Consider the following 10,598-nt stretch of genomic DNA (forward strand, 5'->3'; position numbering starts at 1 on the left):
AAGTTTCTAGAGAAGATATAGCTTCCTCCCCACCCTTTATGCAAATCGATACTGAGATGTAGAGCATGGTGCAGAGCAGTAATGAAATCAGCAGAACTTGGCCATTTCAACATCTTGCAGCATCTTGTAGTTGCTGGGAGTCTTCGGGTAGGGGCATGACCGCATGACAGATTCTACATCTAGGGGCATGTCACAGAGCCTGAGTGGATGGATTTCATCTAAGATTGCATCTCTTCTGCAGATTGCAACTGGTGTCAAATACACAAACAAATAAAAGGATGATTCAGTATAGATACGTGACCTAAAATGAGAAGCAACGAGTTTCAAATACTTAAACAGACAAAAAACTAATTCAGTACAGCTATAGGATCAAGACTGGCAAGCAACGAGTGACATATATGCAAACAATTGAAAGTCTGATTCAGTGCAGCTATACGATCTAAACAGAGAAATCAAGACACAATTCAGCAGTGAAGCATTTCACCAGGATTCAGAATCGAACTGATTGCATTGAACAGAACAAGGTATTACACAGACTACTGAACCCAAGACAGAATACAACGGCGCTTGCCAAATCAGTAAATCCATCCACCACAACACATATCACATAGAGCAAACGAGGAAGTTGCTCCACCACACGACTCTAGCCTCCGAAGTCGTAGAGGGTGCGGCCCTGGCGCTTGAGCGCGTAGACGACATCCATGGCGGTGACGGTCTTGCGACGGGCGTGCTCGGTGTAGGTGACGGCGTCATGGATGACGTTCTCGAGGAAGATCTTGAGGACGCCGCGGGTCTCCTCGTAGATGAGGCCGGAGATGCGCTTCATGCTGCCCCTCCTGGCTAGCCTCCGGATCACTGGCTTGGTGATGCCCTAGATGTTGTCGCCGAGGACCTTCCTGTGCCGCTTGGTGCCACCCTTGCCCAGCCCCTTGCCGCGCCCAGACATCGCCGCTCCTCTCTGAGGTAGTGTGACTAGGAATAAGGGGAGCTGCTTTGGAGGGAGTCTGATGCTTGCGATGGGATTGGGGATTTGAGGGTGGGGGGTTGGTTTATATGTGGAGGATTTAGGAGGGAACTGAAAGATTTTGGGGACTTTGGGGGCGGGAGGGAGGTGCTTTGCTGGGTCGATCCGCGAGACGACGGAGATGAGACGTTGGATTAGGATCAGAAGGGTGAGATGAGCTTGGAGGGTGCTAGTGTGGATCCATGACGTGGCGCCGAATGTGAGGTCAGGGCGGTTGTTTTATAGTATTAGTATAAGGCTAACTAGGCGATTAGGGCATGTACAAAGGTGATACGTCTCCAACGTATCTATAATTTTTGATTGCTCCATGCTATATTATCTACTGTTTTGGACTATATTGGGCTTTATTTTCCACTTTTATATTATTTTTGGGACTAACCTATTAACCGGAGGCCCAGCCCAGAATTGCTGTTTTTTGCCTATTTCAGTGTTTCGAAGAAACATAATATCAAACGGAGTCCAAACAGAAAAATCCTTTTTGGAACGTGATTTTGTTCTCAGATAAGACCCAGGAGACTTGGACCCTACTCCAAGAAGTATCGGAGGCGGTCACGAGGGTAGGGGGCGCACCCCCCCTACAGGGCGCGCCCCCTGTCTTGTGGGCCCCTCGGTGCTCCACCGATGTACTCCTTCCTCCTATATATACCCACGTACCCCCAAACGATCAGAAGAGGAGCCAAAAACCTAATTCCACCGCCGCAACTTTCTGTATCCACGAGATCCCATCTTGGGGCCTGTTCCGGAGCTCCGCCGGAGAGGGCCGTCATCACGGAGGGCTTCTACATCATCATAGCCCCTCTGATGAAGTGTGAGTAGTTTACCTCAGACCTTCGGGTCCATAGTTAGTAGTTAGATGGCTTCTTCTCTCTTTTTGGATCTCAATACAATGTTCACCCCCTCTCTCGTGGAGATCTATTCGATGTAATCTTCTTCTTTTGCGGTGTGTTTGTTAAGACCGATGAATTGTGGGTTTATGATCAAGTCTATCTATGAACAATATTTGAATCTTCTCTGAATTCTTTTATGTATGATTGGTTATCTTTGCAAGTCTCTTCGAATTATCCGTTTGGTTTGGCCAACTAGATTGGTAGTTCTTGCCATGGGAGAAGTGCTTAGCTTTGGGTTTGATCTTGCGGTGTTCTTTCCCAGTGACAGAAGGGGCAGCAAGACACGTATTGTATCGTTGCCATCGAGGATAACAAGATGGGATTTATTTCATATTGCATGAATTTATCTCTCTACATCATGGCATCTTGCTTAAAGCATTACTCTGTTTTTAACTTAATACTCTAGATGCATGCTGGATAGCGGTCGATGAGTGGAGTAATAGTAGTAGATGCAGAATCGTTTCAATCTACTTGTCACGGACGTGATGCCTATATACATGATCATGCCTAGATATTCTCATAACTATGCTCAATTCTGTCAATTGCTCAATAGTAATTTGTTCACCCACCGTAGAAAACTTATGCTCTCGAGAGAAGCCACTAGTGAAACCTATGGCCCCGGGGTCTATTCTCATCATATTAGTCTCCATCACTTTAATCTTGTTTTGTTTTTACTTTGCCTTTTACTTTTCACTTTGCATCTTTATATCAAAAATACCAAAAATATTATCTATCGGATCTCACTTACGTAAGTGACCGTGAAGGGATTGACAACCCCTAATCGTGTTGGTTGCGTTGAGCTCTTTGTGTTGTGTAGGTACGAGGGACTTGCGCGTGGCCTCCTACTGGATTGATACCTTGGTTGTCAGGAAATACTTACACTACTCTGCTGCATCATCCCTTCCTCTTCGGGGAAAACCAACGCAAGATCAAGACATAGCAAGAAGGATTTCTGGCGCCGTTGCCGGGGAGTCTACGCAAAAAGTCAACATACCAAGTACCCATCACAATCCCTATCTCCCGCATTACATTAGTTGCCATTTGCCTCTCGTTTTCCTCTCCCCCACTTCACCCTTGCCGTTTTATTCACCCTCTCTTTCTTCTTCCCCTTATCCTTCTCCGTTTGCCTTTTTCTCGCTTGTCTTCCCATTGCCATGGCCGAATCAAAAAGAACAAAGGGTCCTTTCCAAGGTCTTAGTACCCTGGATGATCCCTCTATCCTCTCTAAACTCGGAAATAATGATGCTATTGAGAGACCCACCGGGGTCACCAATGAGAGTTTAAATAATCTTGATGAAGATGACTCTGGAATTTTTCGCTATTTAATTGATGAGTCTATAAAAGATGCTTGGGATAGGTTATTAAGGATTAGGGCTAGCTATATACCACAATATCAAATTGAGGTTTACTTAAAAGGTTTTTATGTCGGATTACCTACCTATTTTAAACAAGTGCTAGATTCTATTTTTGAAGAGGGTTTTCTTGAAGGGGATGCTATAGATACTTATGAAAGGATGAAAACTATATTTGGGCACACCATGAATGATAAAGTTGAATCTACCACCCTCTTATGCTTCTATCAAAACGAAATTATCAAAGAGATGAAATCTAGTATAGATGCAAATTTCCGTAACGTGCTTAATATTACTTCATCCATTAATGGCCATGTGCTTTCCCAAAATAGGAGAATAAATTCCATAGAAAGGAAATTTGATCTTTTCTTTCCTAATGCCAAAGATGGCAATACCTAGATCTATCCCCGCTTTTATGCCTAGCTAGGGGCGTTAAACGATAGCGCTTGTTGGGAGGCAACCCAATTTTATTTTTTGTTTTTTGTGTTTCTTTTGTTAGGGAATAAATAACCCATCTACCCTCTGTTTGGATGTGGTTTTGTGTTTTAATTAGTGTTTGTGCCAAGCTAGACCTATTGGATCTTCTTGGATGATAGTTATTTGATCTTGCTGTGATTTCCAGAAACTTTCCGTTCAGTGCCCGAATTACTAAAAATCATCAGAACGTGATAAAATACTGATTCCAATTGCTGCTGATCAATAAACAAATTATCTAGGTCTTCTAAGTTTGGTAGATGTTTTGGAGTTCCAGAAGTTTGCGTTAGTTACAGATTACTACAGACTTTTCTGTTTTTGATAGATTCTGTTTTTCGTGTGTTGTTTGCTTATTTTGATGAATCTATGGTTAGTAAAATAGTTTATAATCCATAGAGAAGTTGGAATACAGTAGGTTTAACACCAAAATAAATAAAGAATGAGTTCATTACAGTACCTTGAAGTGGTTTTATGTTTTCTTTCTCTAACGGAGCTCACGAGATTTCTATTGAGTTTTGTGTTGTGAAGTTTTCAAGTTTTGGGTGAGTTATTTTGATGGATTATGAAACAAGGAGTGGCAAGATCCTAAGCTTGGGGATGCCCACGGCACCCCCAATATAATCCAAGGACACCAAAAAGTCAAAGCTTGGGGATGCCCCGGAAGGCATCCCCTCTTTCGTCCACTTCCATCGGTAATTTACTTGGAGCTATATTTTTATTCACCAACATGATATGTGTCTTGCTTGGAGCGTCTTGTATTATTTGTGTCTTTGTTTGTTAGTATGCTACAATCATCCTTGCTGTACACACCTTTTGAGAGAGCCATACTTGAATTGAAATTTGATAGAATACTCTATGTGCTTCACTTAAATCTTTTGAGCTATGTAGTTTTGCTCTACGTGCTTCACTTATATCTTTTGAGCATTATAATTTTGCTCTATGTGCTTCACTTAGATCTTTTAGAGCATGGTGGTGGTTTGTTTTAAATAAACTATTGATCTCTCATGCTTCACTTAAATTATTTTGAGAGTCTTAATAGCATGGTAATTTGCTTAATATAAATATGCTTGGTGTTCAAGATATGTGAAATTTTCTTTTGAGTGCGTTGAATACTGAGAGAAGATTAAAGCACGATAATTGTTTTGAGATATGGAGGTGATAATATTAGAGTTATGCTAGTTTAGTAGTTGTGAATTTAAAGAATACTTGTGTTAAAGTTTGTGATTCCCGTAGCATGCACGTATGGTGAACCGTTATGTGATGAAGTCGGAGCATAATTTATTTATTGATTGTCTTCCTTGTGAGTGGAGGTCGGGGACGAGCGATGGTCTTTTCCTACCAATCTATCCCCCTAGGAGCATGCGCGTAATACTTTGCTTTGATAACTTCTAGATTTTTGCAATAAGTATATGAGTTCTTTATGACTAATGTTGAGTCCATGGATTATATGCACTTTTTCCCATCCTTCCACCATTGCTAGCCTCTCTAATACCGCGCACCTTTCGCCGGTATCATACACCCACCATATACCTTCCTCAAAACAGCCACCATACCTACCTATCATGGCATTTCCATAGCCATTCTGAGATATATTGTCATGCAACTTTCCACCGTTCCGTTTATTATGACACGCTCCATCATTGTCATATAGCTAGCATGATCATGTAGTTGGCATCGTATTTGTGGCAAAGCCACCATTCATAATTCTTTCATACATGTCACTCTTGATTCAGTGCATATCCCGGTACACCACCGGAGGCATTCATATAGAGTCATATTTGTTCTAAGTATCGAGTTGTAATTGTTGAGTTGTAATAAAAATAAAAGTGTGATGATCATCATTTTCTAGAGCATTGTCCCAAGTGAGGAAAGGATGATGGAGACTATGATTCCCCCATAAGTCGGGATGAGACTCCGGATGAAAAAAAGAGGCCATAAAAAAAGAAGAGAAAAGGCCCAAATAAAAAAATGAGAGAAAAAGAGAGAAGGGACAATTTTACTATCATTTTACCACACTTGTGCTTCAAAGTAGCACCATGATCTTCATGATAGAGAGTCTCTCGTTATGTCACTTTCATATACTAGTGGGAATTTTTCATTATAGAACTTGACTTGTATATTCCAATGATGGGCTTCCTCAAATTGCCCTAGGTCTTCGTGAGCAAGCGAGTTGGATGCACACCCACTTAGTTTCTTTTGATAAGCTTTCATATACTTATAGCTCTAGTGCATCCATTGCATGGCAATCCCTACTCACTCACATTGATATATATTGATGGGACTCTCCATAGCCCGTTGATACGCCTAGTTGATGTGAGACTATCTTCCCCTCTTTTTGTCTTCTCCACAACCACCCTTCTATTCCACATAGTGCTATGTCCATGGCTCACGCTCATGTATTGTGTGAAGATCAAAAAAGTTTTGAAAATGTCAAAAGTATGAAACAATTGCTTGCCTTGTCATCGGGGTTGTGCATGATTTAAATACTTTGTGTGGTGAAGATAGAGCATAGCCAAACTATATGATTTTGTAGGGATAACTTTCTTTGTCCATGTTATTTTGAGAAGACATAATTACTTTATTAGTATGCTTGAAGTGTTATTATTCTTTATGTCAATATGAACTTTTGTCTTGAATCTTTCTAATCTGAATATCCATACCACAATTAAGAAATTTTGCATTGAAATAATGCCAAGTAGAACTCCGCATCAAAAATTCTCTTTTTATCATTTACCTAGGGATGCCTGATACGTCTCCAACGTATCTATAATTTTTGATTGCTCCATGCTATATTATCTACTGTTTTGGACTATATTGGGCTTTATTTTCCACTTTTATATTATTTTTGGGACTAACCTATTAACCGGAGGCCCAGCCCAGAATTGCTGTTTTTTGCCTATTTCAGTGTTTCAAAGAAACAGAATATCAAACGGAGTCCAAACAGAAAAATCCTTTTTGGAACATGATTTTGTTCTCGGATAAGACCCAAGAGACTTGGACCCTACTCCAAGAAGTACCAGAGGCGGTCACGAGGGTAGGGGGCGCGCCCCCCTGCCTCGTGGGCCCCTCGGTGCTCCACCGACGTACTCCTTCCTCCTATATATACCCACGTACCCCCAAACGATCAGAGGAGGAGCCAAAAACCTAATTCCACCGCCGCAACTTTTTGTATCCACGAGATCCCATATTGGGGCCTGTTCCAGAGCTCCGCCGGAGAGGGCCGTCATCACGGAGGGCTTCTACATCATCATAGCCCCTCCGATGAAGTGTGAGTAGTTTACCTCAGACCTTCGGGTCCATAGTTAGTAGCTAGATGGCTTCTTCTCTCTTTTTGGATCTCAATACAATGTTCTCCCCGTCTCTCGTGGAGATCTATTCGATGTAATCTTCTTCTTTTGCGGTGTGTTTGTTGAGACCGATGAATTGTGGGTTTATGATCAAGTCTATCTATGAACAATATTTGAATCTTCTCTGAATTCTTTTATGCATGATTGGTTATCTTTGCAAGTCTCTTCGAATTATCCGTTTGGTTTGGCCAACTAGATTGGTAGTTCTTGCCATGGGAGAAGTGCTTAGCTTTGGGTTTGATCTTGCGGTGTTCTTTCCCAGTGACAGAAGGGGCAGCAAGACATGTATTGTATCATTGCCATCAAGGATAACAAGATGGGGTTTATTTCATATTGCATGAATTTATCTCTCTACATCATGCCATCTTGCTTAAAGCGTTACTCTGTTTTTAACTTAATACTCTAGGTGCATGCTGGATAGCGGTCGATGAGTGGAGTAATAGTAGTAGATGCAGAATAGTTTCGATCTACTTGTCACGAACATGATGCCTATATACATGATCATGCCTAGATATTCTCATAACTATGCTCAATTCTGTCAATTGCTCAATAGTAATTTGTTCACCCACCGTAGAAAACTTATGCTCTCGAGAGAAGCCACTAGTGAAACCTATGGCCCCCGGGTCTATTCTCATCATATCAATCTCCATCACTAGTTGTGTTAGTTGAGTAGTTGTGAATTTGAAAAATACTTGTGTTGAAGTTTATGGTAAACGTTATGCAACAAATTTGAAACATGAGGTGTTCTTTGATTGTCCTCCTTATGAGTGGCACTCGGGGACGAGCGATGGTCTTTTCCTACCAATCTATCCCCCTAGGAGCATGCGTGTAGTGCTTGGTTTTTGATGACTTGTAGATTTTTGCAATAGGTATGTGAGTTCTTTATGACTAATGTTGAGTCCATGGATTATACGCACTCTCACCTTTCCATCATTGCTAGCCTCTTCGGTACCGAGCATTGCCCTTTCTCACATTGAGAGTTGGTGCAAACTTTGCCGGTGCATCCAAACCCCGTGATACGATACACTCTTTCACACATAAACCTCCTTATATCTTCCTCAAAACAGCCACCATACCTACCTATTATGGCATTCCCATAGCCATTCCGAGATATATTGCCATGCAACTTTCCACCGTTCCATTTATCATGACACATTCATCAGTCATATTGCTTTGCATGATCATGTAGTTGACATAGTATTTGTGGCAAAGCCACCATTCATAATCCTTTCATACATGTCACTCTTGGTTCATTGCATATCCCAGTACACCGCCGGAGGCATTCATATAGAGTCATACTTTGTTCTAGTATCGAGTTGTAATCATTGAGTTGTAAATAAATAGAAGTGCGATGATCATCATTTTCTAGAGAATTGTCCCAAGTGAGGATAAAAGGGAGAAAGGCCATAAAAAAGAGAAGGCACAAAAAAATGAGAGAAAAATAGAGAAGGGACAATGTTACTATCCTTTTTACCACACTTGTGCTTCAAAGTAGCACCATAATCTTCATGATAGAGAGTCTTTTGTTTTTTCACTTTCATATACTAGTGGGAACTTTTCATTGTAGAACCTGGCTTGTATATTCCAACAATGGGCTTCCTCAAATGCCCTAGGTCTTCGTGAGCAAGCAAGTTGGATGCACACCCACTAAGTTTCTTTTGTTGAGCTTTCATATATTTATAGCTCTAGTGCATCCGTTGCATGGCAATCCCTACTCCTTGCATTAACATCAATTGATGGGCATCTCCATAGCTCATTGATTAGCCTCGTTGATGTGAGACTTTCTCCCTTTTTTGTCTTCTCCACATAACCCCCATCATTATATTTTATTCCACCCATAGTGCTATATCCATGGCTCACGCTCATGTATTGTGTGAAGGTTGAAAAAGTTTGAGATTACTAAAGTATGAAACAATTGCTTGGCTTGTCATCGGGGTTGTGCATGATGAGAGCATTCTTGTGTGATGAAAATGGAGCATGACTAAATATATGATTTTGTAGGGATGCACTTTCTTTGGCCATGTTATTTTGAGAGGACATAATTGCTTAGTTAGTATGCCTGAAGTATTATTATTTTTATGTCAATATTGAACATTTATCTTGAATCTTTCGGATATGAATATTCATACCACAATTAAGAAGAATTACATTGAAAATATGCCAAGTAGCATTCCACATCAAAAAATTCTGTTTTTATCATTTACCTACTCGAGGACGAGCAGGAATTAAGCTTGGGGATGCTTGATACGTCTCCAACGTATCTATAATTTTTGATTGTTCCATGCTATATTATATTCTGTTTTGGACATTATTGGGCTTTATTATACACTTTTATATTATTTTTGGGACTAACCTATTAACCGGAGGCCCAACCCAGAATTGCTGTTTTTTTGCCTATTTTAGGGTTTCGCAGAAAAAGAATATCAAACGGAGTCCAAACGGAATGAAACCTTCGGGAACGTGATTTTTGGAACGAACATGATCCAGAGGACTTGGACCCTACGTCAAGCAATCAACGAGGAGGGCACGAGGTAGGGAGGCGCGCCTACCCCCCAGGTGCGCCCTCCACCCTCGTGGGCCCCCTGTTGCTCCACCAACGTACTCCTTCCTCCTATACATACCTAAGTACCCCCAAACTACCAGATACGGAGCCAAAACCCTAATTCCACCGCCGTAACTTTCTGTATCCATGAGATCCCATCTTGGGGCCTTTTCCGGAGCTCCGCCGGAGGGGGCATCAATCACGGAGGGCTTCTACATCAACACCATAGCCCCTCCGATGAAGTGTGAGTAGTTTACCTCAGACCTACGGGTCCATAGTTATTAGCTAGATGGCTTCTTCTCTCTTTTTGGATCTCAATACAAAGTTCTCCCCCTCTCTTGTGGAGATCTATTCGATGTAATCTTCTTTCGCGGTGTGTTTGTTGAGACCGATGAATTGTGGGTTTATGATCAAGTTTATCTATGAACAATATTTGAATCTTCTCTGAATTCTTTTATGTATGATTGGTTATCTTTGCAAGTCTCTTCGAATTATCAGTTTGGTTTGGCCTACTAGATTGATCTTTCTTGCAATGGGAGAAGTGCTTAGCTTTGGGTTCAATCTTGCGGTGTCCTTTCCCAGTGATAGTAGGGGCAGCAAGGCACGTATTGTATTGTCGCCATCGAGGATAGAAAGATGGGGTTTATATCATATTGCTTTAGTTTATCCCTCTACATCATGTCATCTTGCTTACAGCATTACTCTATTCTCTTGAACTTAATACTCTAGATGCATGCTGGATAGCGGTCGATGTGTGGAGTAATAGTAGTAGATGCAGGCAGGAGTCGGTCTACTTGTCTCGGACGTGATGCCTATATACATGATCATTCCTAGATATTCTCATAACTATGCTCAATTATGTTAATTGCTCAACAGTAATTTGTTCACCCACCGTAATACTTATGCTCTCGAGAGAAGCCACTAGTGAAACCTATGGCCCCGGGTCTATTTTCCATCATATTAATCTTCCAA

General features: G+C 41.3%; 1 pseudogene; it reads right to left on the reverse strand.

Annotated features, from left to right (window-relative positions):
• Positions 1-489: 489 nt before the first annotated feature.
• On the reverse strand, positions 490-946 carry LOC125533883 (annotated as a pseudogene).
• Between the last annotated feature and the right edge of the window lie 9,652 nt (positions 947-10,598).

The sequence above is a fragment of the Triticum urartu genome, chromosome 2 (assembly GCF_003073215.2).
Source record: "Triticum urartu cultivar G1812 chromosome 2, Tu2.1, whole genome shotgun sequence".
In the NCBI taxonomy this organism is placed as follows: Eukaryota; Viridiplantae; Streptophyta; class Magnoliopsida; order Poales; family Poaceae; genus Triticum; species Triticum urartu.